At 43.6% G+C, this 11,124-nt stretch overlaps 1 protein-coding gene across 4 annotated transcripts in view; it reads right to left on the minus strand.

Moving 5' to 3' along the window:
- OXR1 (oxidation resistance 1) overlaps positions 1-10,918 on the minus strand; it is a 301,246-nt gene extending 290,328 nt beyond the window's left edge. For 3 of the 4 annotated variants that reach the window (XM_087747582.1, XM_087747562.1, XM_087747542.1), the window contains exon 1: positions 10,829-10,885. The gene's annotated coding sequence lies outside the window, so the exon portion shown is untranslated. Of the gene's footprint in view, positions 1-10,828 lie in introns of all 4 variants that reach the window. The other variant, XM_087747554.1, reaches the window with a different exon arrangement.
- Between the last annotated feature and the right edge of the window lie 206 nt (positions 10,919-11,124).

The following is an 11,124-nucleotide window of genomic DNA, read 5'->3' on the forward strand; positions in this document are numbered from 1 at the left end:
TATAAATCTGGCTCATTTTGGCAAACATGAAAATATTTACAGACCTTTGGAAAAAAGAGATACTGTGCTTGTCATAGATAGTTATTTAAAGCCAACTCCTCCTATTATCTAAAGATCTGCGGGTTTATATAGAGGTGTGTATTTGGAAAGCTAAAAACAGAAAACTGACCTACAACATGATTGGATATTACAAGGAAGTAGAAAAAATAAAGGAATTTTTAAAAGATTTAATTTTTATTCTTCCTCCTCTTGGATTCACTCAGACAGCAAAAGAGACAGGTACTTTTACCATAGTGAGTTGTAATTAAAATAACTGGGAAGGAGAATTAGAAAGCAGAAAGTAATTAGCAGTTATTATAAAAATTTAGAAGAGATGCCAGGGATCCTTTGCATGTTTCATGGAGATGGAATGATTTCCTCCCTACCAATGCCAATTTTCAGATTTCCTCAAGATTTCATTTAATTCAGCTGAAGAAATAAACCCCTGTGGGTTCCAACCAGTGGTCTCTTATGTTCCCAGAAGGAGGTCACATGGGATGACAGACAGCTCTTCCTTTGGGGAGTTAATTTCTGCTGCCCATTGCCACATCATAGAGTCATAGAATGGTTTGGGTTGGAAGGGACCTTTAAAGGTCATCCAGTCCAACCCCCCTGCAATGAGCAGGGACATCTACAACTAGATCAGGTTGCTCAGAGCCCCATCCCACCTGGCCTTGAATGCTTCCAGGGATGGGGCATCTAACACCTCGCTGGGGAGTCTGTTCCAGTGCCTCACCAACCTCATTGTAAAAAATGTCTTCCTTATATCTAGTCTAAACCTACCCTCTTTTAGTTTAAAACCATTACCCCTTGTCCTATCACAACAGGCCCTGCTAAAAAGTCTGTCCCCATCTTTCTTATAAGCCCCCTTTAAGTATTGAAAGGCCACAATAAGGTCTTCCTGCAGCCTTCTCTTCTCCAGGCTGAACAACCCCAACTCTCTCAGCCTTTCCTCATAGCAGAGGTGTTCCATCCCTCTCATTATTTTTGTGACCCTCCTCTGGACCTGCTCCAACAGGTCCGTGTCCTTCCTGTGCTGAGGACCCCAGAGCTGGATGCAGTACTCCAGGTGGGGCCTCACCAGAGCAGAGTAGAGGGGCAGAATCACCTCTCTTGACCTGCTGCCCACACTTCTTTTGATGCAGCCCAGAAGGCCAACCATATCCTGGGCTGTGAGCACACATTGTCGGCTCATGTCCAGCTTTTCACCCACCAGCACCCCCAAGACCTTCTCTGCAGGGCTGCTCTCAATCCCTTCATCCTCCAGCCTGTATTGATACTGGGGCTTGCACCGACCCAGGTGCAGAACCCTGCACTTGGCCTTGTTGCACCTCATGAGGTTCACATGGGCCCATTTCTCCAGCTTGTCCAGATCCCTCTGGATGGCATCCCGTCCCCCAGGTGTGTCAACTGCACCACTCAGCTTGGTGTCATCTGCAAACTTGCCAAGAGTGCAGTCAATCCCCCTGTCCATGTCTTTAACGAAGATACCTTGCAAAACCTTTGCCTTTGGGTATACCTGAGAAACAAAGGTGGTTGGAAGTGACTGAGGGCATAAAAAGGGATTGGAAAGAGCAGTAACAAGTTTGCATTCTGCCTATGCTACAGTTTTAGGACATATCTCTTCTACAGGACCCTGAAAACTGGGAAAAACAAAGTAGAGGAATTTGGGGAAAATATGTATGGGGAAGTGCGAGTATCTTTTCTGGTTATTTCTCAGTACAACTGTATATTTGCAATATCTCCCCTTTAAAGCTTCAATGAGGTTAAGCCTGGTCTCTAGGTACAATCTAAGCCCCGCTCAAAACTTACTGCAACACTGGCTAAGAGGAACACTAGGAGATGGTGACAGAACTGCAGTGAGACAATTTGGTGTTCACTGTGCCACGTTCCTGTGCCAAACTAGATACGCAGATAGTCTCTGATTACATTTCATCACTGCATCACTCTCCTTCCAAATGCTGCAAGCTCCTTCCACCCATGCAGCTTCTCCACCTGGGCAACTCCACCCGCTGCCACCATCACTAGTTTCACCCATTTTGCAGACCTTTGCTAGTGCTGCTGGATACAATGTACGCATATATTCGTCTTCCAGCAGACAAGTAACATAATTTTGATGTATAAAGCTGTATTTCCTTCATGGAGTGTAAGGAAAAGTATCACACTCATCAAAACCAAGACCACTTGTATCTCAAATCTGTCTCACTTGCTCCTGTCTGTGTTTACTTACTCTCCAGTACTTATATGTAGCAATGATTATGGGGACTGTTACACGGACCTCTTTTCCCATGGTCACATTATCACCACAAGGAGCTTTTTCTCCCCTTCAAAGACATCCTAATTCAGAAGGCCGGTTGCAGTTTGGTGAGGACTTCAGCAGGTATCAACCCCTCATATGCTGTGGCTGCCATTTTCACAAAGTTAAGGACCACACGTCACCAAGTGTCTAAACAATATTCTCGGAGAGGATGCCTCAACAGCTTTATACGGTTTTCAGCTATGTGTTCACATAGCGTTTCTTTCCACCAAGGCTGCTTCGATGCTCAGAGAACAGGAAGGACACGGTTTACTGAGCAAGCAGTTAAGGTATCCAGTGTCTAGTCTGATCAGAGTTGTTCAGTCCGTGGCCTTATGGTACTCTACCTAAGCTCTGCTAGGATGCTAGAAAGATTAATTTCCTCATGAGCTTCTCCAAGGTGATCACCACAGCATTACAGTATTTAACCAACATTAATGAACTTATCTTCTCATATCATGCTATCTTGTGCAGCTAGTATTGTCTTCATTTTACAGATACAGACTTGAAGTATAGAGACTAAAGTTAACTGGAAAAGTCTTCATTTACTTTGGATATCAAGGCAGCTTCAGCTCTAATATTTTAAAGTCCCACAACAGCCAGAAATACAAGTTTACAATAATAAATAAGAAGAGGTAAGGGATTGTGAGGAGGTAGAACAATGAGGTGAAATACGCTTAACAGGCCTGCCTGAATTACAACAGGACAGGAAGAATTGGAAACTCTGGATTCCTTCTGGACTCTGTAAAGTCCTCAAGACATGGACTCCACTACTTGCTTGTCTTCCCAGTTGCCCAGTGTCATTCTCATCTTCCCTCAGCCCCATCCCATCACCATCACCACCCTCTGACAACCTCATCCAACCAACACTAAGATTTTGTCCAGGCAGCTCATCCAAGTCCTAATCTGATTCAAAGCCAAGACCTTCTCTCTTATGGTCCCCAGCTCCAAGGACAGCTCTTTTTGCTGCAGCATTTTAGTCAGGATGCTTGCTCATAAGGTTACCTAAACTCCAGGCACATCCCAGTGCCTCACTGCTTTAAGGACATTAAGAACACAAACAACACATCCAAAATCTCACTTTTTTCAATCACCACTGCCATAGACAAGAGCAGCAGAAAACAAATGCTGGATAAGTCCTGCTTGACACTTTCTTCTTAGACGTGAGTACACGCGCTCAGCTGAAAGTTGTGCCCTCTGGGATCCCTGAACACAGGGACACTTTGAATGGAAAGCCACGCCTGGAGGTAGATTCTCAAATGCAGCGCAGCACAGCAATGCTGCTACTGCTTTACACCCAACACTTCAGGTATGGTCTGAGGATAAAGTAAGCACAAGGGTACACTGGGAAAGTACATAAAGCAGCTATTATGGCAGGGACACCTGAGAAAAATCTTATATTCAGAGCCTCAAATTTGATAATCTGTATTAACAGTTTAATTTGAAGATAAACATAAAACACACGCTTTAATTCTGTAAAAACAACTGAGTGTGTGTAGCCCTCTAAAACAAGGAAATACCCACACGCTCCACTGTAGAGAGCTTACAGTGGGGATACAAAACATGCAGGAAGACACTGGGAAGTAGTAAACAGAAAAATCAATTGAGCAGTGAAGCTTTAGTAAATGTTAGTTCCACTTCAACACTTTCCTTATAATTTCTTACACATAGTTATTCCACTGTTTCCATTCTAGAGGTGTCCAAGTCGTTCAATGCTTCAGGTAAAACTTCTCAGTGGAGCATAAACTCAGGTTATAAACTTTCAGGTGAGGTAGACCTTAGTGACAAAAAAAAAGGGGGGAGGGGAAGAAAAAAAGGAGGTATGACAGTTTGCATATAGAAAAGTATCACAATGAAGTGTTCCACATGGACCAGCTAATTCCTGCTACTATCATTGTTTCTGGCATATGGAAAATGCATGCAAGGAAAGACATAATTTATTTTTGCCATGATGGTATACTAATGGCAACAGAAGTTATGAGTGGGACTTCTATCAGTGGTTTAAGTCCACACTTAAAATTAGTGTAATTCTTTGAAAAATATTCAAGCAGAAAGTACTGCAACGGGCTTGAGGTTTCATCTGGAAGTGAGACTGACTACTAACGAATTAGCATTAGTCCTATGGCCATACCATTTCACTGCAGTTACTGTTCATACTGACTCTAGGAAAAAAAAAAAAAAAAAAAAGAAAAGATATAGTCATAATCCCAGAGAAAATGGTTGAAAACCAACAGAGACTAATGATAAGATCCCAAAGGAGAATGAAAGCCAGAAGGAACAAATATATATTTTTTTTCCCACTGCATCCGTTTTCCTTGCTATTGCTGTTTGTAGTCCTGGAAAAGAGCTGTTTCCTTCTCTAAAGGGGATTTAAACACTGTTACAGTGTCTCTTTTCAGAAGCTACAGAAGCTGTGATAATCATTGATAATCATCTTGGAACGTGCTTGTATCAACAACATGGATGTCCTGGCTTTTCGGCGCAACAAAATGCATAAGACAACTTGGAATTCAACTGCCAGAGATTCAGATGACTGAATAGATTAGGTTTACATCAACAGTATATAAATATCAATTTCTGAAATATAACAATATTAATAATTTAAAATCACAAAGGAAATATACTCACAAGTGAATCCAGTTTTGCTGCAGTGACTATAAATACTAACATTTTAGTATGCTCTGTATTATTTATGAAATATGAAGATGATTTATTACTAAGCTTTTGTACAGCTATGATTAGATTAAGGAATAACTAATAATGTATTTGCTGTTATTTTAGAAGGTGTCTCCATGGAATCCAGTTGTGTTATGCCTTGGGGAAAGTAAAGTTCTGACTACAGTATCAAAGTCTTATCTTTATGTGCATGTCATATTATATAAAGGTTTCTGGATACTTGTGGTCTATAGGAGTACTCAAGTGAACTATGCTTTACCTATGAATTTGCTTCACATCTATGCGTCCCAAAAGCATTTTATCCAAAGGAGCACAGCACACACACAATTCTTCTTCTCCTCTGTTTCCACAACCCAAGTTCATAGTGAAAATGAATGGGAATTCTACACATAAAGTGTCTAGAAAGAAAAAGCGTAACAATTAAGCAGCCACGCTATGTGTTCATATAGCATATTTTTTTCTCCAAATTTCTTGTTTTAATGGGTGAGATCACCCAGTGAAGACAGACAAGACAGTTCCTAGTAATCTGTGCCGATGGCTGCGAAAACACCTTCCAAAGTGATAGCATGTACAAATAATCCCATTGAACAAACACGGTACCTACGCTGCCAAGAGGCAATACTTTGCCTTCCACAGGCAAACTTCCCAGTTTGACACAGAACCGCTACAGCTTTGCTTTACACGCTCAGTAAGAAATACCGCACATCCACGATTGCACAGATGTCAACTGTGCCTTTACAGGGATGCAAGGGGTATGTCCCAGGCCGACCAAAGTGTTACTCTCTGGTCACTGATTACTGAAGAAAGTGTAAATTATAACAGTGGATCTTACATGACTAAGGCTCTTATTCACTGACCAACAAAGTTCCTGTCTTCCACAGAAAACAGTCTTGCTTTTGCTAGCATCAGCTTAAGCTCTGCTTAGAGTGTTCAAAATTTCCTCTTTCGCTCGTCTTTCACTATTGATCACTGACAGATTTACTGGCAAAGTATTAAAAAACTTGTACCTATTTCACCATTAAAGATCTCTTTATGTTCTCTCCCTCCTATCAGGGGACTGACTTTTGCCCTCATCATTTTCTTTGTGCGTGAAGTTGCTGCACATTCAGGAAAAGCATTTGCATCCAGGACATACAGTAGGTGTAACTTCCAAGTGACAGAAAACAGAGTAACTGACTAGTCTCAAAAATGAAACAGGACTGAAAATACATAAACAGTGAGAGATTTGATGAGCTCAGTCTTATCAAGAGGCCTTCATCAATCTACACACACTTTCATAGAAAAAACTATTGGACAATATGTAGCTCTTTGAACAGGCAGACAGTCAGATCTGATAGCTGGAAGTTGAATAAAAACAACACCAAGCTAAAAATAAGTTATAAATAGCAAACACTTAGGCTAATTAATAACTGGAAAGCTCACAACGGATTTGGATGCATTCACAAGAGTTAAGAGGGGCTTACTCCAAATTTTTAAATTAAGAGTAACTTTTTTTCTAAGTGGTAAGTCTCATTCAACCAAGAATTTACTCAAAAGAGTCCGCCAGTTTCTATATGGGAAGTCATTGCACATGTCCCTCTGGTTTTATAATGTCCCTGGTTGTGCTGGGGGAATCCCCTTGCTCCTTCACAAGTTTTAAGTTTAACTCTCCTTTTCAAATCAGTCAGTCAGGCTTCCGCCATTGATTAGTGTACTCAGTACTCAGTAAGTACTTTGTTACTTCACCCCCAATCTTGGGGGGTGGGGAAAGAACGGGACCCCCATCATATGGAACAAAAGGGTCATAAAAGCTCACCAGAAATACATCAATCTGCTTAGACTTATCAGTCCAAGCCTGAAAACAACTGGATCCAGCAAAAAGAAAATAAAGAGGAGACTGGTATACCTTTCACGGCCTCAAGCTATTCAAGGGGAACTCGCACAAATACCCTTGTCATAAAACACCACAGCACATTTTATCCTGCCGCTCAGAATCCCATTTTTCCCATGTTACCATCCCTGGGCTATGCGGGCAACACGTTACAGTGGTCCCAGAGAAAGTACAAACCCTTGTTTTGTGACAAACAGCATGTTTGTAAGCTGTGTTCAGCACTCCACCAGGAACTCCACTACAAGACACATCCAGGTTGTGGGTAGCTGTTCTCTCTTCCCTCTTCTCCCATGTCTAACCCCCGGCTCTTTGCATGATTTCTCAAGCATTGAATGATAAAGATACCCGAGTGTCTTCCTGAGGAGTAACAAAGTGAAGCCGAATGGTCCTTTCCCCTCATGCCATTTAAGAGTTATGGAGCCAAAACTCCAATTTGTTCTCAGTACAATAACTGTGGAAGATTAACACGGGTTTATGTATTTTCCTCCCTACTTCTCTCTTTTCTCTCTGATTCTTTCTTCCTCTCCAAACTCTATTACATGCAGGAGAATAACAAAAAGTAGCAAATACTCCTTCTATCTCTGTTTTGCTAGAGCAATGCAAGAAAGCAAGAGCAGGAGGTCATCACTTACTTCAATGTGTAATTGAGAGATACAAGCAGTAACCCTACGTACAGGAGAAACTGGCTAATTGTACTGCTGCAACCACAGATACGCTCTCCCTGTGACAGAGACCTCTGCACAATCTGAAAGATTTTGACCTGCAGATCCAATAGCTTCCTGTCCTAGAAACCGTATGACACATCCGTAACATATCGTGAGATATCCAGGAGATACTCAAGATCAGACATAGATATGGGGAAGGTAAAACTGGCAGGAGCAGACGCTAGAATAAAAAGGTAATTTACAGCTCACTGCTGCAGTACACCACGTCAGCATCTGTTCCTGGCACAGAACGCCAGCGATGAACTGAAGATAGCAGTGTCTTTTTCGAACACTTGAAGGTCTTCCCCAACAGCTTCGGAGCACGTGTAATTCTTTGTCTATCACCAAACTGTTCCTCCTGCCTCTGATGGCAACAGTTCACACACCAAAGAAAGACACCCTACCTTAATGACTATGCCGCAGTAGACAAGGAAGCCATCCTAAATTTAAGTCAATGGCTCTATTAAACAAAAGTATCAACATCTCCTAAGTGAACCCATCCATGAACACGTAGCAATCTTGTGCTAACCTGACACCCAGCCATGCTTGTCAGCAGTAACTGTTTGCTTCTGTAAGGTTGTCACCTCCCATACGTGTTTCAATAATATGCTTAATTTAATATTTTCACTATAGTAACTTAAGAAACAACAGTAGCTCCCTAAAGGGTGAAGAAGAAATAAGTTACAGTAGCTCATCAACAAAAAAAAAAAAAATGCTAAGAGAACTTGCAAATTAACAGCTGATAGGTAATGCTGACAAACCTAGACTACTGCCTTCAGCTATCAACCTTAGAGAATAATCGCTTCTCTATGAAAATCTCCTAGGGCATTATTAACACTTTTTTTTTTTTTAAATTAAATTCAAATAAAGAAAAAAAAGTACTTCTACATCTTTTTCCGTAGTTCTATTATTCCCGAAAGTCCTGGGAGAATAAGTATATATGATTTTCTATAATGTGAGATGACACACTTTATTAAAAACAGAAAAAAATGGAAGATATTTCCTTAGATTAAGCAAATAATGGAGAAATAAGAATTTTTCAAGGGAAGACATGTACAGAGAAAGAAGATTATTTTTTTCTGCCTGAAGGGAAAAATAACCATGTGCAAATGCTGCAGCTGCTAACTGGGCATTCCCAAACAATTAACGTGTAACCCCACTTCCACTCAAATAATTTTCTCATTTCTAGTAGTTGGGCTTAAACCTGAACAAGAAATGGACAATCAACTGAGACTCTACAGGAATTAAACCACAGCATATACTCTAAGGATATGCTTATATGCTCTATCTGCATATGCTTTGACTATCAAAGAATGCTTATCTGGTTAGGATGCTGAAATAATTCTGTTAATCTGTATGAGCACTGGATCTATAATGAGAAGTATTTAAATGTCATAACAGTAAAATGCAACACAAATGCCACCTATTAAACAAATTATTACTCCCAAGAGCATAAGGAAAGGCATTTTTAACACTCAGATTTCGAAGGCTTCTGATATTTTGAACAATATTTTTGAAATACCTAGTATTATTTCAGCTCGAACCTAATTACAGGAGAGAAATGGCAGGTTGCCACGCACAAAAACTTCCCTCCTTATTTTTCACTACGTCGTCAACACAGGTAACACAAGCTGTTCTTTCCCACTGCATTCTCTCATGGTCTTGTGCAGCAAGCAAAAGGCATCTACTCAAGAATTCATTTTTTCCCCATTATTGCATACTCATAAAAATGGAACTGACAGGACAGCAGCTTATTCATGCACAAGTCAGATCCCAGTCGCACACACTGACTGGCTTTCAGAAACCCACAGATCAATTGTTACTGTTTGGGGGGGGGTGTTTCATTTGGAAGAGGGAAAGAGTTGCAGAGCTACAAACAATCACACAGCAGTCTTCCTGTCTCCACTACAATAACAGTAATTAACAGAATCAAGAACATACACAGTAGGGATGGCAAGTCCTGCATCTTTAACTACTTTAAAATACATCTAAATTTTGATGAGGCTTAACATGCAGACATTGAAGCTTATAAGAATATTCATCTCCGCAAGTACTGCACCAAATCTAAGTCAACGGGCAAAGATAATCATGCCCGTAAGAGTGTCAAAAGTCAGGTCGTTAAACTGAGAATACCCACCAGAACGGTCTAATGAAAATTAAGTCAGACTGTCCACCAACAGCACCTTACTGGCCCTCGCTTAGTCCAGTTCTTTCACCAGAGACATGTTAAGCAGCAGAATTCCAATAAGTGATGTTCAGTTTCACAGAAAGCTCCTCAAATTCCCCTTCCCCTATTATTTAAGAATTTTAAATTAGATGGCTGTCTTAATATAACTTTGCAAACAGCAACGAGCCCCATCTGAATAGGGAAGCAGTCTCCAAAACCTCATTTCAGAGCACAGGGAAAAAAATTAACTAAATCATGCTGCTTTCAACATTAAGCGAAGAACTTTACATTTGCTAATATCAGTAACAAGTAGCATTCAAACTGACTTTACATGTGAACGGAACAACAACAGAATAAGCATTTTTTAAATGAATACCAAAATCCGATTTTCAGAGGAAAAATTCTCGGGGCACAGTTTGGTATTCGTTTGCTACTGACAGGTAAGTTAAAACACTGCACCCCTGCTCAACTAAGAGAACACCCGGAATGAGCTGTCACACGAGGGAGCAAAACCGCATGTCGTTACAGTGTCTCCCAGCAAACACTTTCTTTCCTACGGCACCATCTGTTAAATCAGAAACTCCTCTGAACACCGCAGCCCAGCCTCGCTAATTCCGAGGCTGCACTGGCTGCGCGGCTGCCTCCCCGCATGTTCCCCTCGCGCCCTGGCCGCGGGCTGAGCGCAGCCTCCCGCTCCCCTCTGCGGCGCCCGCAGCCGCGGGCCGCGCTCGCACCGCACCGCACCGCACCGTCCCTCCCGGCGGCGGGGCCGCCACAGGCACCCGGGGAGAGGCGCTCACCCGCCGCCGGCCGCGCAGCGCGGACCCGCCGTGGCCCGAGCCGAGCCGGCAGGCCGCGGCCCGCGCCCGAGGCGGCCGGACCCCGCAACGCCGGGCGAGCCGCTGCCCCCCGAGGCGGCGGGGCCGGGCCGCGGCCAGCCGCGAAGTTGCGGCGGCCGGGCGAGCAGGGGCTGCCCGCCGCGCCGCCCGTCCCGCCCGCCGCCGGCCCCCCGGGGCAGGGGAGCGCCGAACTCCCGAGCCCCTGCCCCGGGCCGCCCCTGCCGCGGAGAAACTTACTTGCGGGCGGCGGCGGGCGCCGCGGAGCAGCGGCGGCGGCACGCGCCTCCCTCACGCGGCCCCCGGCCGCGCGCCCTCCTTCCCGCCCTGCGAGCGCGGCGCGCGAGCGCAGCCCCGGCGCGGCGGCCGCTGCCGAGCGGTTTCGGACATGCTCAGTGCCCCGCCGCCGCCGCGCGGAACCTACCACCGGGGGGGGGGGGGGGGGGGAGCGGGGAAATAGGGGGCAGAGCTGGGTGCTACCAAGAGGATGAGCTAAAAATAGGCGCCGCGGAAAAGCACAGCTGGAGCTTAAAGGC

This window comes from Nipponia nippon, unplaced genomic scaffold (genome assembly GCF_047370975.1).
Source record: "Nipponia nippon isolate SJK-2023a ecotype South Korea unplaced genomic scaffold, ASM4737097v1 scaffold_1, whole genome shotgun sequence".
Taxonomy (NCBI): Eukaryota; Metazoa; Chordata; class Aves; order Pelecaniformes; family Threskiornithidae; genus Nipponia; species Nipponia nippon.